Source organism: Podarcis melisellensis (assembly GCF_964234715.1).
Source record: "Podarcis melisellensis genome assembly, chromosome: 2".
Lineage (NCBI taxonomy): Eukaryota > Metazoa > Chordata > Lepidosauria > Squamata > Lacertidae > Podarcis > Podarcis melisellensis.
This window is the reverse complement of record NC_138529.1, coordinates 6,286,388-6,307,091: the sequence shown is the minus strand read 5'-3', so window position 1 is coordinate 6,307,091 and position 20,704 is coordinate 6,286,388. Positions and strand designations below refer to the sequence as shown.

At 44.9% G+C, this 20,704-nt stretch overlaps 1 long non-coding RNA gene across 3 annotated transcripts; it reads left to right on the top strand.

Moving 5' to 3' along the window:
- The first annotated feature begins 1,582 nt into the window (after window positions 1-1,582).
- Window positions 1,583-19,141, top strand: LOC309364149. 3 transcript variants are annotated; one of them, XR_014165752.1, is made up of 6 exons: window positions 1,583-1,706; window positions 6,730-7,032; window positions 7,518-7,680; window positions 10,179-10,462; window positions 16,161-16,187; window positions 18,975-19,141. It is a non-coding gene; the product is annotated as an uncharacterized lncRNA (long non-coding RNA). The 3 variants fall into 3 exon arrangements; XR_014165753.1 differs by lacking the exon at window positions 1,583-1,706 and adding an exon at window positions 5,374-5,452; XR_014165754.1 differs by lacking the exon at window positions 1,583-1,706 and having other exon boundaries at window positions 6,961-7,032; window positions 7,608-7,680.
- The last annotated feature ends 1,563 nt before the right edge of the window (window positions 19,142-20,704 follow it).

Sequence of the window (20,704 nt, the reverse complement as noted above, 5' to 3'; positions counted from 1 at the left end):
TCTGCTCCAGGCCTTGCAGGGAGGCCACCCTGTTGCTGCAGCTGATCAGCTGTCTTAAGCACCTGAACTTAGAAGAGGCGAGCAGAGAGAGCGACTCAGAAGCCAGCAGCCCCAATTCTTGGGGGGTGTTTGTGTGAGAGGAGGAGCGTCTGGCCCAATTCTTTCCATCTCTCTGCAGTTCAGTGACCTGAAAGGGCATCACTAGAGCTGGAAAGAGGCAGCCCAGAGCATGAAGGGCTGGCAGAGAGAGAAAGGAGGCCCCAATTGCTCCAGCCCAAAGGAAAGAGAAGCACTGCTAGCTGTTAAAGGGCTTCTCTGCCTTGTCTTCTTAGGACAGCCCTGCCCTTCCTGAGAGGGAGGAGACCCCTAGGAGGGTCCTCCAAGCATCAAGGTGTCCAAGAGGAGGAGCAGAACATGAGAAAGGTGGTGGAGTCTTCCTTGGAGCCAGAGAGACCCTAAGGAAGGGGGAGAAGGCTGATGCCATTGGGCAGCAAGAGAGATGTAAAATGGAGCCAGGCAGAGGTGTAGTTGTTGGAGGGCTGGACTAGGAGGACCTGGGAGAGCAGGGTTCGAATCCCCACTCAGCCAGGAAGCTCCCTGGTGGACCTTGGGCCAGCCTAGTCTACTTTGCAGGGCCATTGTGAGGATAACAATTGGTGGCAGGGAGGACCATGAAGGCCGCCTTGAGCTCCTGGGAGGAAAGTGGGCTCGGAATGTCATAATAAATGATAAGAGGGGAGAGAAAAGGGGAAGAGTGTGGAGGAGCTGAGCTCTCTGGAGAAGACTAGCTGGGTCAATTTCCAGAGAGCCAAGGCTGTTCAGGGGACCCCAGGACTCACACCACACCCCCAGGAGACCAAGAAAAAGGGAAGGAATCCTACTTACAGTCTGCACATTTTGTTCACGAAAAATTCCCACCCTCCTCTCTAAACTAGCTAACTCTCTAAAATGCCCACCCAAGCCTAACTCTGACCCCACCCCACCCCAGCCCCGCCCTAACCCAACACTTACCTTACCCCTAACTACTCCTCTATGCACAAAATAAATATATACAAAATATATACCAAATGTGCACAAAATAAAAAAAGTAAAATAAAAAATATGGAAATAAAGAACAAAAAATAAAAAGTAAAATAAAAGTGTTAAAATGAAAAAGTAAAAATAAATCAAATCAAATGAATCAAATAAAAGTAATAAATCAAATAAAAATCAAAATAACAATCAAATGAACACCTCTCCTTATCTTCTCCAACCACCACCACCAACTCCTCTCTCTTCCACTTGTCTCACTACTAACCCACAATGGCCCCTGCAAGTAGGTGGCGAAGCAAGTGATGTCACAAAGGAGGGCAGGTCCTTGTCACCGTGGCAACCCCCCCCCACCTGGCCTCTCCTGAGAGGTGATGCTCCTCTGTCAGAACTTGGAGGCACCTGCTGTTCCGCCTGCTGCATCTTCTCTCGGCAGATTCACCTCGACATTTCACATCCTTCTTCCTGCTGCCCCATTTCCAAAGGGAGACCATCCACACATCCTTTAAGGCAGGCTTGGGGTCTCCATAGTGCAGGATTCAACCATACAGGTCTTCTGTCCTGGGCAGCATCTCCAGGGGAGGGGGGCTGGGAATGTGTGTCCCCCATATGAAACCCTGGAGAGCTGCTGCCGGTCAGTGCAGGCTAGTTGAAGAAGGATATTGAGCAGCTGGAAGGTGAGCAGAGGAAGGCAACCAGGATGATGAAGGGTCTGGAAACCAAGCCTGATGAGGAACGGTTGAGGTAGTTGGAAACCAAGCCTGATGAAGAACGGTTGAGGCCGCTGGGTATGTTTAGCCTGGAGAAAAGGAGACTGAGAGGAGAGAGGAGAGCCAATATCTGAGGGCTGCAAGAGGGAGCAAGCTTGTTTTCTGCTGCTCCACAGGGGAGGACAGGAGGGGAGATTCGGACTAAACATTAGGAAGAACTTTCTGATGGTAATACTCTCTGTGACGGCGGTGGACTCTCTTTCCTTGGAGGCTTTTAAGCAGAGGTTGGATGCCAATCTGCGAGGGATTCAGCTGCAATTTGGGAAGCGCATAGCACTGGCCTACTTTACAGGGTTGTTGTAACCACACAGGGCTGCTGAGCATCTTAAAGTGCCTGACAAATGTTGAGCCTTCCATTTCATTGTGGGGAACAGCTGCAGCGCATCAGGAGGCGTCCCTCAACTTCTGTTTCTTCTCTCTCCTCCAGCCAAAGGGGCTGGGCTGGATTACCAAATAGGCAGAGTAGGCACTGGCCTATGCGCCCCATACTTTTTAGGGGTCCAGTGACAATGGATCAAAATAATATTGATTTGATCTTGAAAGAAAATGACAATCAAGCTTTCTTAGTTCAATGTTACTCCAGTGTGCGCACGAGGCCTGCCCCCTGCCCAGATTTTGACTGCCAAGTAGCCTCCACTGGGTTTAATCCAGCACTGCCCTGTAAACAGCCCAGTATATGCAATAATATTGTGCATTTCAAATGTTCATGTACACAGCACTAGCAAAAGTGCAAGATCCTTCTGGTGGGTACATATGTATTGGAAGGTATATGCTTGAGGGTTTCCTATAGGCATCTAGCTGGCCACTGTGAGAACAGGATTCTGTGAGATGGGATTCAGCAGGGCTCTTCTCAGCGGCATAGCTAGCCGCTCTGGTGCCGGGTGTGCCCATGCGTCCTGCAGTCGAGGGTGGGGCAATCTGCCCATGCATGGAGCCCCTCTGCTGCCTCAACCTCAGCTGTAGGGTGGCTGAGGGAGAGGCGGTGGGCAGACTAGGGTTACCAGACGTCCCCGTTTCCTGGGGACAGTCCCCGGATTTGTCCCTGGACAAATTGTCCCTGGACAAATTCTATCCCCAGAATGTCCTGTTAGGATATTTCCGTTCCACATTAAAAGGGAGCAGGCTTGCGAGTCACAGAGTCTGCGTATTTCCTGTTCTTAGGATGTTTATGTTTGCTATTGCTTTCGTTTTCTCACTCTCTGCGCCAGAACACGCTAGCAGGCAGTCACGTTTGTTCTTTGTTCTGACCAATGCTGAATAAACATTCAAAATGATACCCTCCTGAGTGCAACTTTTGCTGTGTGTGAATTCTGCTGACAGAGTGTGCATCAGCCCAGGAATGTGGCAATCTATTTCTGGAGCTGGTGTCGCTAATCGCTGATACTGTATCTACGGGAGATCGATGGACGTCCGGAGTCGACATGGAGGCAGTGGTGGCCTTTGTCTCCCTGGCAGTATCCCAACATGTCCCCAGATTTCATCTAATGTCCCCGGGAAACGCAGCAGTGGCAGTCTCAGCAACCCAGAGCAGTTGGCTCTGGCTGGCTTCAGGAGCTGCTCGGAAGTCCCCATGTGATGGTGGTGCAGGGGCTCTAAGATGCAGCTTCCGGGCTGCCTCCACCTTCCCTGATCCCAGCAACTAAGCTGTGAAAGGAGGCTTCATGCTGCCTATCGGAGCAGCCTCCCAACTCCTACTTGCATGCACAAGGCTTCTGTGTTTATGCAAAAAGCATAAATCTAGAGCGTGGTAGAGACAGATGAGCAGGTGCTGCTTGAAACTTATGGTCGGAGGCCCTCTCTCAACAGCAAAGTTTGAATGGCCCTTCCAGTGGCAGTGAAGCAACCCAGCAATGTTTCCTTCTTCATTTTGATAAGAATGCCTCAATGGGAAACATATCAGGAGGATGCACTGGTGATAATCTCTGCTAGCTGCTCCACTTCGTGTCATTACATCGTTCATGAACTTCCTACCTGTGTTGTGGCAGCCCACAGCTATTCATCCCAAATCAAAATGTGCTGTGGCAGCTTCGCCACCACTGGATGACAAGGCTACACTTCCCTTGGATTTAAGGATGGACAGATTTAAGGATGGACAGGTCTTGGATTCCCTTGGATTTAAGGATGGACAGATTTAAGGATGGACAGGTTTTGGACCATCACACGAGGGCCAGGGCAAGTCAAAAGGCCCTCTCTGCTTGCACACATATAACAATGAATACTGGACTGAACAACTGGATTGACAATGGTGATGAGTCTTTGTATAGTGCCCTTCATCTGAAGATCACAGGCAGTTCACAACAAAAGAATGCAAAATGAGAACACAAAATACATAATGAAACAAAAACAAAGCAACGACGCCCTCCCACAAACACACACTATCAAATAAGGAAAGAGGGGAGAAATAGCGCCTTTTTAAAACTGTTTCTATTAGTCAGTGCCAAGCATTAAAAAACTTACTGCCAACTCCCACTTCTGGCGTTGGCAGCTTCTAGCATCATAGATTAGTGTGGGCGGTTGAGAACAAGACAGGCCCAGAATGTTGGCACCAGTTCTGGTACAACAGTCATTGAGGTAGGTGACACGTCGCTCAGTCCAGCCAATAGAGCAAGCGCCACGCAGCTCAGGAAATGCCCAGGGGCCAGGCGATGCAGCAAGCCACGTAGCAATGGCGGTGTCAGGGAAAAGAGTATTGGAGAGGTTGTCAAGATTACAAACAATCCACACACTATGGAGGCAAAATTAGAGAGTAGGAAAAGAAGAGAAGACCTGTTCTATATACTGTAGTTCTTTAATAAGCAATTTCTTGTTTAAGTCCTCTGACCTGCTCATCATTTAAGCAGAGAATATTATATTCTCCACTAGCAAGTGCTGCTGATTGAGGCCCTGATCCTGCATCCACACTGGAGGAAACCACAGGGGCAGTCCGTCCCCCCACTTTGATGCAGTCAAACCTCGAGTTGCGAACGTGATCCGTGTGGGAGGCATGTTCGCAACCTACAGCACCGTGTCTGCGCACATGCGCGATGCAATTTGGCACTTCTGCGCATGTGTGTGATGTTATTTTTGTGTTTTTGCACATGTGCGAGCGCCGAAACCCGGAAGTAACCTGTTCCGGTACTTCTGGGTTCGGCGCAGTTCGCAACCCCAAAACACGCAACTCGCAGCGTTCGCAACCCAAGGTATGACTGTACAGTACTGGAAACATACTACAAATGCTCAAAACAATAATAATTATTCAAGTACAGTAAATGTAAGCATTGTGAATTTGGGTAATGTTGGCATTTTGGGAAAAAACAACTTTTCTTTGTGGACCTCATATTTTAATGTGGCTCATTATTATTATGATTTAGGGATGATTTTAATGTTTGTTGACTTACTGTGTTTTAATTTGCTGGAAGCTGTCCAGAGTGGCTGGGGAAACCAGACGGATGGCAGATAAATAAATGAGGATGAGGATGATGCAATTGATCATACCCATCAGGAAATGTTTTCCATAACTCCATACAACAAACATACAAAATATGATAGGAAATGAACCCTCTTCATATAGCGGATGCTCTGGTTTTCTTTAAGTCTGTTGTGCTCAGTGCTGTGGTGTTGCCTGGATGTCCGAATGATGTGATGCTCCCAAAATAAAGCCCAGCACTGCAACTGTGAGTTCCCCTGTTCTTATTTATCACAAGGCTAATGATAATTATTTATTTCATTTATGAATTTCTTCCCATCAAACACCCTTTTGGTGTAACATGATCGTTTTTATTCTTATTGTAATCACGGAGCAAGCAGGCTTAAGAGACGAGCAAGAAAGACTAGAGAAGTGTGTGAAGGAAAGTGACAGAAGCATGCAAGGTTTAGACATATGAGCAGGAAAAACGCCTAGCTAGCTTGTGTGTGGAAACACTTGTCTTTGTGGCTAGGGTGACTGTTAGACCATACCACTGAATGGCTTGCACTCATATGAGTATAAAAGCTGTGTGTAAACAAAGATCTGGGTTGCTGTCGCCTTTTCTGCTCAGGCAGGAAACAAATATTTGCTTTTAGAGTATTCTCAGGGGTGACTTGTTGTTGCTAGTGAGTAAGGGAATCGGTTGTGCGAATGGACTTTAAGTGGTTCCCCCCCCACAAAGTAGCACATAGGTAAAGGTAAAGGGACCCCGGACCATTAGGTCCAGTCATGACTGACTCTGGGGTTGCAGCACTCATCTCGCTTTATTGACCGAGGGAGCCGGCGTACAGCTTCCGGGTCATGTGGCCAGCATGACTAAGCCGCTTCTGGCGAACCAGAGCAGCGCACGGAAATGCCGTTTACCTTCCCACCAGAGCGGTACCTATTTATCTACTTGCACTTTGATGTGCTTTCGAACTGCTAGGTTGGCAGGAGCTGGGACCCAGCAACGGGAGCTCACCCCGTCGCAGGGATTCAAACCGCCAACCTTCTGATCAGCAAGTCCTAAGCTCTGTGGTTTAACCCACAGTGCCACCCGCGTCCCACATGGTAGCACATAGCAATGTCCATTCTACTGTCCAGTCCTTCCTCTCCTGCCACCCCCAAACCAGGTGAATCCTCTTAAATCTGCTATGCATCCTATTCCACCTTTGGCTGATGTGCCTCACTTGCTTCAATTCCTGCAGGATGGGATAGACAGCCCTTACAACAAGGGTATGAAATAAACTCTGATTCACAGGAATATCATGTGGGGGTGGAATTGCATGTTAAACTAAAGCTTTGTGGACTACTTTTAATCATTTCAACTGCCCTTGATCTTTGTTGTCTTTTTTCCTGTGGAGGAGGACGGGAAATCCTAATTTTCACAAGCAAGATTCATTTTAGTTTCACTATATCCATACGCTTCAGGAAGAACAAACAAAACAAAACCCAGGTTTATTTTGCTTCCTTACCAGGAATCAATCTCTGCTTTTATTATTACAGAGGGGTAGGTGCATCTTTTCAAACAGCAAATCGTCTGGGACGCCTTTTCAGTCTTGTCATTAAGAGACATTCTTCTCCAGTAACCGCGTTGCCCACTGTCATATTCAACTGGAGCAGGGTACTGGCCTCTCTAGCAGCTTCCAAAGATACTAGGAGCCAGGGGGGCTCAATCTGGCGGCGCTCATAGACCTTTGAAGCTAGGATACCACACAGATGCGATGTAGGCATGTACTGGAAGTAACTGAAAGCTCTCCGCTTCTGTTTCTCAGAACCTAAAAAGAATACACAAAACCTGACAACTCTGTATTCTTCTGAATTATTATTACTATTACTATTATTTAAATTTCTATACCTCCTTTCCTCCAAGGATCACACAGAAATATATAACACAGTAGCAAGCAAAACCAACAAATCCTCCCCCTACACAAAGTTGGCCATTGACACCTCTAGCAGCTTGAAAAAAATTCACTGTCCAGGGGTACAGAGCCATGAGGCACAACTTATACGAATAAACAAGACCACAGGGTAGCACCATGGGCATGATTGGGTGGAAACTGGGAGCTTCCCCTCTCTGTTTCACAGAACCTAAAAAGAATATACTGTACAAAACCCGACAACTCTGTCTTGTTCCGAATGTTCATACACTGCCCTCCTTCTGGTTGTCCTCTTGGGAGCGGCTGCATTCTCCTCCTCCTCCTGGGCGAAGCTGGTCCACTCTAATAATGGACTTAGTTACATCCAGTTCATTGTTCAGCTTTGCTATGAACCTTAAGTCCATATTTTCAAAGTTGCTATTTGGCAAAATTATCAGAGAAGCCCACCAGCAGACTCTGAGCCTACCTTGCTTTAATAGTTCGTTCTTCTGAAATATTATGCAGAAATCCTTAATCAGATTTGGGGAAATCCTATTTGGAAGTAAACCCCATTGAGTTAATTGGATGTGTCCTCCAGGTAAGTGTAGAAAGGATTGTAGCGTGTTACCTTTTGTATTATTATTAATATTTTTATTCACTAAATTTCTATACTGCCCTTCATCCAAGGATCACAGGGCAGTTTGCAATACAACAAACAAAAACAATACTACCCCCGCCCCAACGTACAGCTTCAAAGGCAAAAGATAGTTTAATTAGTCAAAGGTGTGGGAGAAGAGGAATGTTTTTGTCTGATGCCTAAAGATATGTAATGAAGGCACCAGGCGAGCCTCCCTGGGGAGAGCAGTCTACATACAGGGAACCACAGAAAAGGCCCATTATTGCGTTGCCACCCTCTGGACCTCTTGCAGAGGCGGCACATGAAGAAGTCCACAGATGCTGATCTCAGCATCCGAACTGGTTCACATGGGGAGAGACAGTCCTTGAGGTATTGTGGTACCAAGCTTTTTAAGACTTTATGGGGCAAAACCAGCACTTTGAATTGGACTCAGAAACTAAGTGGCAGCCAGTGCAGTTTGGCCAGGATCAGTGTAATCCTGTATCCTGCCGGGAGTCGCAGACGGGGAGGTCAACAGGAAATCTAGCCGGGTGCCTGGAGAGTGGCACATTCCTCTGACATGGCTAAAAGATTTCCTAACATGTAATACGTTCAAACCGTCTTGCCCTGGTAAGCAACATAACTCCATCAAGAGCAGGCTACTTCACATCCATCTGGTCTAGGGAACTGCCCACTAACAGTGCCTCAGTCTCATCTGGATTGAGCTTCTGTGTGTTGGCTCTCATCCGGTCCAATACCAAGTGAAGACAGTGGTCCAGCACATCCACTGCCCCACCTGTAGATGTAAAGGAGAAGCGGAGCTGAGTGTCACCAGCATATTGCTGACAATGTACTCCAAATCTGTGGATGACCCCACTCAGTGGTTTCATGTAGATGTTAAACAGCCTGGGGGATAAAATCGGACCCACACTGAAGGCTCTATGGGGCCAAAGAGCACTTGCTAAACATCACCCTCTTGAAATTATCATCCATGTAGGACCAGAACCATCCCAAAGCACCCTAACCTGGACAGCCTCTCCAGCAGTGGCGTGCAGTCCATGAACTAGTGGGACTAGCCTAGTCCCCTTAAAGGTTCCCGGCAGGACCTTTCAGTGTACCTGCTTAGCCAGTTTCTCCAGGCTCCGTGTATGTGTATATGTGTGCATGTGCCTCTCTCTCTCATTCATTACCTCTGCAAAGGCTGCAAAACAGCAGGACCTGCAAAGCAATACACACAATGAGCAGGAAGTAGCTGCTTGAAGCAGAACTGCAGCCCCTTCTCCTTCAATTTTTAAGGAAGAGCAGTTGGAAAGCCTGAAGAACCTATGAGTTGGGGGTGGAGGCAAGATCCATGTAACCTTAATATCTCACTTCCTCCCTCCTCTCCTTCAGCCTCTCTCTCTCTCTCTCTCTCTCTCTCTCTCTCTCTCTCTCTGTGTGTGTGTGTGTGTGTGTGTGTGTTTTGAAAGCATGGGATTTTAATAAAGTAAACCCCAGCCCCAATCTGCCAGAACCTGAAGGATCAGCAGCAACATGTAACAACCAAGAACAACAGGGTCATAGGAAGGGAGATGATGAAGAAAGGGAGTGTGTGTTAAAAATGGTATTTTAACCATTTTCCGCCTGGGGTTCTTTTTCAAAAAACAAAGCAAAGCCAAACTTTTCTGGCAAATTGACAGGCTGGGGATGGACTTCCTTGGGAGGCTGTGGAAGGTTCTTAGGCATCTGATTCCTGCCTTGCAGGCAGTTGGACTGGATAACCCTTGAGGTCCCCAACTCCACATACAACCCTATCTGTTCCCCTATGAAAAATTTCACTGTACGCCACTGCTCTCCAGAAGGATACCATGGTTGAAAGCCACTGAGACGTTCAGGAGAATTAACAAGGACACATTTCCCCTGTCTCTCTCCTGACAGAGGTCATCATAAAATTTCTGTGCCAAAACCAAACCTAAACCCTGATAGAAATGGATCTAGAAAATCAGTTTCCTCCAAGAGCACCTTTGTAGTAATTCACTGAAGTTTCAGAAGGAATCCCTTGATTTTCCTACCTGCTAAGAGTTCATGGGTTGCTTTGTCTTTGGCCCTCAGGCTGTATTATTATTAATATTATTATTTATTGGGTTTATATAGTGCCCTATACTATATAGGTCTGTAGCATGGGGTTGGTGGAAGACATAGCCTGGTTTCTTGGCTATTGACTGAAGATTCTGTCTTGGTTTCCTCCCAAAAAACTGATCTCAAGTAGGGATGAGGGGTGGGAAGGAATTTGATGCAGTTCATCTTTGAAAATAAAGGTTTGAAGAAACTCTCCAACTACACATTTATTTGGCAAGGTATTGCCTTTTTACAGTTTTTAAAACAAAAGCCACTAAGTTTTTCAGATTTCTGAGTCTGCAACCTGTTGTTTGCCAAAAGCCTTCTGGTTCAATCTCTCTCTTTTCTCTTCATCCTTCTTCTTCTTCTTCTTTTTCCTCAAGAGCTCACAAAAGGTAAGCAAATGACTATAAATTGTTGAACTGAAGACCCATCTAAAGCACAAGATTGAAAATGGCTATTGTACTAAAGCCAGGAGACGTTACTCTTGACCGAGGAGCCAAAGAGAAGGTGCTCACAAACAGAACTTACCTGCACCCACCAGTACAAAGGTGGAGCCTGCAAGCAGGAGAGGGAGCCACAAATTCATCTTCAGAGAGCCAGAAACAGGGATCAGGCAGAGGCTTCCAGGTGGACAGAGAGGCTCAAGGACCGCTGGGAAGAACTGGTGAGTCGAGTGCTTCTGTTGGCCTATAAAGACATTGAGGACCAATCAGAACTTATGGGATATATGTCATGAACCAGTTCGTTAACCAGAAATAATCCTGCTCACAAAAAAAGCAAAAAGCAAACAGAAGCTTTTCAAATGACGCTTTCATTGGCTAAGGGCCAAAGTATACTTTTTGCCAAAAATGTGCTTCTTTCCATTGAGGGCTTGGTCAAAGTTTCTTTTTCTTCAATACCACAACTGAAGATTAGAGAATATATTGTAAAATATGCTCAGAGGGGAATATTTTCATTTCAAATTACCATTTCCTTAAAAAAAAATTGTTTCACTCACATTGCTTTCTGTTCTTTGAATAGCCGTCAATCCATTTCCATTCATTGTCAAGAGAATCATAGGGTTGATATCAGAATAAGCAACAGCCTTTAATAAAGACCCACTGCACTGAGAGAAAATCAGGCAACAAATAGGCATTGTACCTAGGAACAGTAAGAGAAGTGGCCTTCCTGAATTGTCTGTTCTAGTTTCTCTTTTGCATTATTCCCATACTGCTGTCAAATACAGAAATGCTTGTTGATACTAAGTAAAAATCCCATTTAAAATTTACAACTGTGTTTGTCTTCAGTGTAGTGAGACAAAACCTACTCTGCCACCCAGGGCTGTCTTTAGCAGATGTGGCACCGGGGTGCAAATATCCGCCCAGCACCTCCAAATTACCACGGATAGTGTTGAGGTGGCCATAGCTGCGCACTGCCAGTCATCCAGGGGGGGCGCAACTCTTCCCCATGCTACTGCAGGACAGCGATCCCTGCAGAGGCTTGGGATGGAAGCTGCACACCCGCTAGCCTTACAGTTGGCGGGGTGCAGCTGGCGGGCGTGCAGGGAAAGGGGAGGCCACCAGCAAAGCCGAGCAACTCCCCCACTTGCTGGGGCACCCTGAGAGACCAACGCCTTGGCGCAATGCACCACTAAGCCCTATGGGAAAGACAGTTCTACTGCAACCCTTGGAAGTGGCCTCAAAACCCATCTAATTCAACCCTCTGGCAATGCAGAAAATACACTTCTGCGACATCCCAGTTGCTGACCATCTAGTGACAAGAAGCAAGGTATAATGGTGGCCGCACTGTGCTTGTCCAGTGGAAAGCTGAAGCCCTTGACTTAGCATTCTTGATCAATGGCAGAAAAAGGATGCCTTTATTGAGCTGTGTTTCTCCTGCAAGTGATGCCCACTGCAGGCTTGGATGGTCGCTACAGCAAAGTCCCTCGGGTGAAAGACCCAAGAGATCATTTCTGAAACCTTTGCTCACACCAGCAAGCAGGCATACCCAGCAAAAACGGTTCAGTTTCTTTTGGGTGACCATAATTCTTTCATAACACACACTGGCTGCAAAAATAAAGGAATAAATTAGGAGAAAGGAATTAGATGAAATTGCTATAAATTGTTGTGGTGATTCAGAGTTTTAATATGAAAACACGCTAAATCAAAGCTTGTTTGTGTCTCTGATATCTCTCTTTCATCATGGACGTATGTTCTGTATTATTTTATTAATACTATTGCTACAACTTTGTCGTGTCCTTTAAGTAGAACAATCAATTTATGAACTTAACCGAACAAATTACATCTATTATTTCTATCTTAATTCCCAGTGCACTGTAATAACTTATAAAGTTGATGAATGAATGCTTGAATGGATGCTGGCTTTGCCTAAACAATTGAGAGAAGGCAATGGGATGAGGAGTGTGGATGGCTATCTCAAATAAACAGGACTTTGAGAAACAATAAGAGTTTTCAGGATTGGATTAGAGGCAAGAGCAACATTCTTTGGATTTTACAAATTAACAAGGTACAGTTTATGGAAATCGCACCATCAGGGAACGGATCTTCTGGAAAGGACAATATCTTGATATGGCAGACGATCCCCATAATTATTATGCCAACTTCTTTGTCACATGGCAGAGCAAGTAAAAAAGGGGAAACAGAACTGAATGATATGAGGCAAGAAATGTATTCAGCAGACCTGCAACTTACATGCATTTAACGTATGCATTCAGCTTTATGCGCTTGGTGAAATTGAAATAAATGAATAAATGAAGGAGTAAAAAGACTTTGGAAATCCTACCCACCATTCCACCCAAAATGTTACGACTGTACGTGATTTTGGCTTTATGCAAAATCCCTGGAACAAAAGCCCCAGGTGAGTTGGGGGTCTACTGTAAAAAAACTAACTTTGTGGACAGAGTCAGGGGAAAATGCATACAGATTTTGGGGACAGAGCAGACTACAGCAGGGATTAGGGTTGTCGAGTGGTGTTTAATTTGGCCCCGCCTCAAACTCAGGGGCTGCTTGACCTTGCCTGATTTATTTTAGGTGCAAGAACACAGCTCCATTTGCTCCTCAGTTCACCCATTCTCGGGCATTGCAGAAACATTACTTGGTGCAGTTGAAAAGCACAACCCTCTCATAGGTAAATTCCATAATAGCATACCCTCTAACATTTCTCTGAAGAAAATAGGGACATCCTATTCTATATCAGGATGCTTCTCCCTATTTGATCTTGCTGAACACATAGACGTCATATGCACATTTACACCCGTCACCTGCAATTAAAGAGTGCAAATTGGACTGGTGACCTTTTCCTTCAATGTTATAGTAAGGGCTTTGTACGCCAGTGCCACCCTTTCCTTCATTTGGTGCAGGTATTTTATTTTCAAGATAAACAGGACTCTGTTTTTGCACACACACAAACACATACACTCAGAGATGTGGATGGAAGGGAAACGGAAAACCCAGAAACCAGGACAGCTTCTGTAATTCCGAGACTGTCCCTGGAAAACAGGGTATGTAATAGTTTCTCTTTGGCCACTTGGTTTAACCGCTTTGGAAACCACTTTGAAGTGCTTTACCATCAAGTAGTGTATTAATTATAAGTGTGCCTGTGTGAATAGACAGACAAACACTGCAAGAGAAAAAGGTGAAAGTGGTGGGGTCAGATGGCAATGAAATGGGGAAGAAGAAAATAGCTCTGTGACCATTCCATGGTAGTAGTAATTGGTAACAACAGCTGATGTTGTGAACGCCCCACCATCTAACCATATGAGATCCTTTAGTGAAATGTAAATGGAGTTAAGGCAGTAACCAGCCCCTTCAAAAAGCTAAAAAGGGATTTTCTGAAACATATGTAACAAAACATACTTGTGGTGTCAGGGGTGTCCCAGCCCATTTTGCCACCTCCGCCCCTGCTTCTGTCGAAGCCTTGTTTACTGGGGTCCCGCCACAGCAAGATTTGCAAGAGTTCTATGAGATCTCACCAGAGGCTGCCATGTGACCCTGGCGGTGGTGACAGGAGTGGCAACTGCAGGCAACTGCTCAGCCCCATGGAATTCAACAGCCTAAGGCGACTGCTTCACTCTCCCCTATGGTTGGGCCGGCCCTGTGTGGTGTTTGTCATTGAAACTAACTTGCCCAGGTTTGCATATTAAGAGATATAGGCTTAAACATTATGCAGGTTATTTGTATAATTCGTAAGATACCAGGTAAGGTGCAAGGGGGGGGATGAGGAAGGGGTGGAATGTTGGGATGTGCCGTGTGCTGATTGGCTGAAGGTGTGGAAGGTGGTTAGAACAGGTGTGTGAGGGAAAGAACAGGGTGGAAGGTGAAGGGGTAAGGGATAGCACAGGGTAAGATTAAGATGTGCATTAGGAATAGAGTTATCAGCAATGCTATGAAATCCAAAGTATGCAAACACTGCTACTGAAAACAAACTATTTGTTATATGTTACTAAAATAATAAAGATTTGATCATTCAGGCTATGCCCTGTATTTGACCAAGCTATCAAGCGTGTGGCAAAGTCAGAGACTTTAGTACTGAAGGGTGGCCGTGGAATGCCAGTACTTAGAAGATTGGTTAGAAACCCAAAAGTGACTGGTGACCTGAAATATAGCACTCTCTTGCTCTTAAGTGGTGGTCTTGGGCAGGGGAGGGTCTGGCACCACTCACAGCGTGACATCGTATTTAGTTTAGATCACCCCTGCTGGCCTCAGAAAAAGGAGAGCAGAAAGAGATTACTTCCCAAGGAGCTGGATCTTATAGCTTCGGATATAGCTAGGCAATACTGGTCGGGCTGCAGAAGGCAGGGAACCTGGCAAAGCCGCTAACTGCCTCCTTATCTCCCTCACAACCATTCACCACATTCAAGGCTCAAACCTTGGATTCACCCATGATGTGGAGCTGGGAGTGAAAGGGAGCAGAACAGCCACTTCACATGACCTATCAGATGTGGTCATATGTGGATGGCTTGCTTGAGTTTGGAGGCTCAACAAGGTAAAGATTTGACCTTGTTGTAGTCTTGGTGATATCCTGTTGTGATCCTGGGGTGCAATTGGGCTCTCTGTTGGGCTCAGAACGATCCAATGTGCTGGGGGGGCCTGCCTTCTCAGCTGTGAAGAAATAGTTCAGTTTTCTAAGCCAAAATGCTTGCCTGTCTGCGTAGTGCATGTGTTGCACTCAATCACTGCTCTAGGTGTTTTCAAATGCTGTTTGCTATGGCATGCTGGCTCTCAAATACTGCAAAATGTTGGATTCCACTGCATTATCTCTGGAAACACTGGTACTGAGCCAAAGGTTCTCTGCAAATATTGAAGGTAAATTTTCTCTGGATGGGCAAACATTTGGATGGGGATAATGTGGCAAATGTTCTGCCCAGCCAGAGAAAATTTACCTTCAATATTTGCAGATAATATAATGAGTTCACATTGTCATCATCTGCCATCCTTTGCCAAGCTTTTCCTTTTTGATCACATATTCTATGCACTGTATAATCTGTGCACTGTGCTTCACTGAATCAGTCATAAATTAAGGAATTGTGTTGACTTAGGTATCATTTCTAATGGTATTTTTCTGCTAAAAATATCTGAAGGGCACTATCTCACGGAAAGTTGCTTGCAGATAATTGGAAGTCCCAAACAATCTGCAGTTGAGTCTGGATCCAGCTCTTCATCCTCCTTTCCCCTCCTTGTTGTTTTCATTTTTGATGGACCTTCATCCTGTAGTCATGAACGTATGAAGCACCATTCCAGCATGCTGGAAGAGTTGATGAAGTGACCGTTTCATCCTGAATAGATTAGCAAACAGAAGACACCTCACTGGCAGAAATAAACTAGAAAGCAGGTGATGATGGTTGCCATGTGCCACAGACTATATGCTAGGGATTCAATTATGTATGCTTAATTGTTGGTTTAAAACTGCTATTGTCTTTTAGTCTCCTCCTCATCAAGTCCAACAGCAGTGGTGCAACGGAACATGATACATACAGTCCAACAATTAAGGAGGGTAGAAGAACCATAAATGAGATGAAAGTGACAGATTTTGAGGAAGGGAATAAGGCACAAGTTGACTGTGGAAAAAGAATGGGAGAAGAAATTACAGAACATGCGTAAAAACAACTTTGAAAAGCATGTGGTGGTAGGAAGGGAAAAAGGAAAGGCCTTCTCCACTTCGAACTGCAAGTAAGTAGTTGACACTCATTTATCCTTTTTACTGATGGAAGGATTAGGAAAATGTGTTTATTAGGGGGAAATGGCCCCCAAATGCTGATGAATTTTCATGAGGTCTAAGTAAACAGAGCAGTAGAATAACTTCAGCCAACCTAGGCTGCCAGTGTCTGGAAGGAGGTCTCACACTTTCCTACTTTCTCCCTCTAGGACCATATGAAGGTGAACAAGGGACTGGTGAGTATCTTGGCATTCAAAATGGGAACCACTGTCGATCAGCAAAACTGTTTGCCTCCGTTTCCTACCCTTCCCTACGAACATAAGATGAACGGGCTGGATCAGGCCAACATCTCATCCAGTCCAGCATCCTGTTCCCACAGTTGCCGCAGGATGCCCCTGGGAAGCCTGCACTATCCTATGAGCGCAGCAGTACTCTGCCCACCTGCAGTTGCATTTAACTCGTAGCAGATGATAGATTTGTCCTCATGAATTTATCTAATCCTCTGTTAGAAACTGGATTATAGATATGGAATACAACATTAAATGGAACTGTGTGTGTAAAAAAAAGGGGGGAGGGAGCGAAGCTCTATTTTGCAAAAGGTTTATGATAGAAACTTAGAGCTGACTGTTTCCCATCCTTTATTACAGTGATACCTCGGGTTAAGTACTTAATTCGTTCCGGAGGTCCGTTCTTAACCTGAAACTGTTCTTAATCTGAAGCACCACTTTAGCTAATGGGGTCTCCCTCTGCTGCCGCGCTGCCGGAGCACAATTTCTGTTCTCATCCTGAAGCAAAGTTCTTAACCTGAGGTACTATTTCGGGGGTTAGCGGAGTCTGTAACCTGAAGCATATGTAACCTGAAGTGTATGTAACCCAATGTACCACTGTATTTACAAAGTGAAGTGAATAACGCTAAAAGGACTTGGAATCTAATTTAATTTATTTATCTTCATTTATCTTCAGTCGGACGAAAGGATAAAATAAATCTGCGATCTTGCCAAGGAACTGATAAGGTTCATTACTGAGCCATCTGCAGTTCAACAGACCACACTTCTTCTCAAGCTGAGAGGGAAAATGCTGAAAACAGGTTATTTATTGGAACAGGGTTTAGGTCACTTTCAGGTGGGTCACAATGTCACAGGCTGCCCAGGGCTTCCTCACCTGCGTGCACCAGCCCCACCCATGCCATAGCCTTTGGACAGGGCCAATGCCACCACCAGCAACTCCTTTCATGTCGAGGTTCAGAAGAAGACAGAGGTCCAGAAGAAGAAGGAAAAAGAAGGTCTGAGAGCTAAAGGCCAGAAGGGAATCTGAAAGCAAGATAATAGTTATTAACCTTTGATATTAGTGATAAATAAACAGGGCATAGAAAGGAAGGGGATAAAAGAGAACAGCTGATCTAGGAGAAGAAAGGGAGTGTAAAAAAACCAGAAATGAGATGAAAGAAAGTGGCAGGTTTTGAAGAAGGGAATAAGGCACAAGTTGACTGTGGAAAGAAGAATGGGAGAAGAAATTACAGAACATGAGTAAAACCAACTTTGAAAAGCATGCGGTGGTAGGAAGGGAAAAAGGAAAGGCCTTCTCCACTTCGATCCTCAAATTCTGCTATGTCAGGTGGAAGGCCAAATCCCCAGCTGGCAGTCTGTGAAGGAGTTTGAGCGCTTTCACAAACACTTGGGTTGCTGTTGGCCCTAGTTTATCTAAGGGTCCCTCCTTGGAAGCGAGGCGGAGATTGAATTCAATGGCAGTTAAAAATCAAGACTTAATCCTAAGAAAGGGCACATAGCCCATGGCACACTACACACACCATCACATGCTGTCTTGTTTATTTTTACCGGGGGGTGGGGGTCACAGACAAAGTTTGCTTACTAGCTAATCCGTTCAAGGCTCCAAAACTGCATCAGCTCAGCCAACACATTTGATTGGAAGGTTGTGCCTTTATAAGAAAGAGAAGTTGGATCCAGGTGAATGGTCAGTTTGTGACATCCCTCCAAGAATCTTGAGAATCTTCCTCTGCTCTTCGGTGATCGTCATGAAATTCTGGGTCCTCCTTTTGGTTGTTTGGGTTGCTTTCGCCATGGTGTCCACACGTAAGTAGTTGACATTCATTTATCCTTTTTACTGATGGAAGGATTAGGAAAATGTGTTTATTAGGGGGAAATGGCCTTGAATGCTGATGAATTTTCATGAGGTCTAAGTAAACAGAGCAGTAGAATAACTTCAGCCAACCTAGGCTGCCAATGGAAGGAGGTCTCACGCTTTCCTACTTTCTCCCTCTAGAACAATATGAAGGTGAACAAGGGACTGGTGAGTATCTTGGCATTCAAAATGGGAACCACTGTTGATCAGCAAAACTGTTTGCCTCCGTTTCCTACCCTTCCCTATGAACATAAGATAAATGGTCTGGATCAGGCCAATGTCTCATCCAGTCCAGCATCCTGTTCCCACAGTTGTCGCAGGATGCCCCTGGGAAGCCTGCAAATATCCTATGAGCGCAGCAGTACTCTGCCCACCTGCAGTTGCATTCAACTCGTAGCAGATGATAGATTTGTCCTCATGAATTTATCTAATGCTCTACTAGAACCACCCAAGTAGGTGACCATCACTGATATGACCCACTTCACTTTGCTTTTCAACTTTTGCCTGTCCTGTGATTTTTTGTTGTTTCATCTTTTGAAATCAAATTTGACTGTGTTGGATTTTTTTGGCAATTGGCCATTTACATGTATGTTTAGTTTAATAACACTGTGGGCACTGCTCCCTCCTGGCTTGACAACACATCTTCTAACAGGTCCTGAATGCCCAGAATTGCCACCCTTCTGGTCACATCCATGACCAACTGTTCTAGGGTACAATCATTTAGACTTTCTAGAAATACCCTCTTTGATGTGCAAGACTTTCCTGTAAATAAACTAAGTAGGCAGGCTTGCTGTGACAGCGCAGAGATGCTAAGGGCACAGGACATCCATGGAGTCTGTGTCCCTGAAAGGAACTAACAATCCTGTCTTCAACTCTCATTCCAGATCCTATACCTGCAGAGCATGATCCTCTCCAAGACTCTGTGAATCAAGACCGTCTTCTAGGCGGTCTCTTAGGACTTATTGGACGCTAGTAGGATCTGGATGTCAACAATAACACATTTCTATGCTGAATGATGATACCAATAAAGTAGACGTTTTAGTTGCAACAACTTTGTGTGGTAAATACTTGTCTTTATTCTTTCATCCTTCATGCACCATATTGCAAAATATGAATGTGGCTCCATGTCAGAAAACTCCAATCAACAGTGTCAGGACTCGTTATGGTATTAGATCTTGAAGGATCAGCTCCAGTTAGTAAGGAACAGATTTTGAACTACATTTCCACGTTTAATTATCAAAGCAGTAGTAGCACCTGATCTCTTTTTCTGACTGGGCCCATGCCATTCAGCATATTTCCCTAGCTGCACACAAGCTTCTCTAGAGTCGTACGAATACGATTGCTCAGCCAAAGTGGTTGCGAATCACTCCATGGGCTCACAATGCCTTGCCTGCTGACATCATGGGACATTCAGGGAGAAGGCCAGAGACTATGAAATGAATGAAACTTAAGTTTCAGGGTCCCTAATCACAGAAGAACCTTTGGTCCACATTGTTTAATTTTTGGGGTCTACTAGACCCAATCTGAGTCACACAACTCAAAAACTAAAAGACATACATTTTTCGGCTCCCGGTTCCGGTCTGCCTTAGCGGAGGCAGCTCCCACGACAGCGGGAGATCGTTGGCGAAGGAAAAACAAGAATGATTGAGGGTAATTATCCTTGCAAGTTCCCCCCAGGGACAGAGGGGAATGGACTTCACTTGCAGTTCATATCAGTACCTGGCTCTCGCTCCAGAATGGAAAGCGGGAGGCAGGGAGGTGCTGAGTGCAAAAGTTCTTCCCCTGCTGAAAACCCTCCTACACCGCCATTAAGATGCAGAGTTTCTCCTGCTAATTAGAGCTTAATTCAGACTAAAGTACAGGCACATGCTAGAAGAGATGAGATAATAAACTGTGGAACAGAACCAGCTGCAAGGTCGTTAAGGTTTGAACCTGAGAGAAAACTTCACTCAGTGCGAAATATGGTGTGGGGGAGGGGAGCCTGCAGCTTCTTTATACGAAGTTTCTTCTCCTATATTTATGATTTGGCAAACCTCCCTTGAATGTTAATTCAAATTATATATGTACAAGTAAGGAGGGATGAAAATGGATTATTATATCTTAAAGTTACATCAGTTTAAGATAAATTACAGGACAAAAATTGGGAAAGATGGAAAGGATTTGCTGAAATAGCTAACCGAAATAGAATACAAAAAAGGGAGGTGTGAGGAAGTCAAGGAAACAAGCAAATGAAAGATAAGTTATGGGAAGGTTTTTGTTTGTTTGTTTCAAATTGTTTCTATTTTTTTCTTTTTTTTCTTTTTTATTATGATGTGTTGTCTTGTTTTTGTGTAATTTGGTGTTTTTTTCTTTTCTTTTTCTGTAACCTTTAAAACTTTAATAAATATTATCTTAAAAAAAGAAAAGAAAATGGATTATAGAGCTGGAATACAACATTAAATGGAACTGTGTTTGTAAAAAAAAGGGGGGAGGGAGCGAAGCTCTATTTTGTGAAAGGTTTACAATGGAAACTTAGAGCTGACCGTTTCCCATCCTTTACTATTTACAAAGTGAACTGAATAACACTAAAAGGACTTGGAGTATAATTTAATTGGAACTATAATTGCTCATTTAT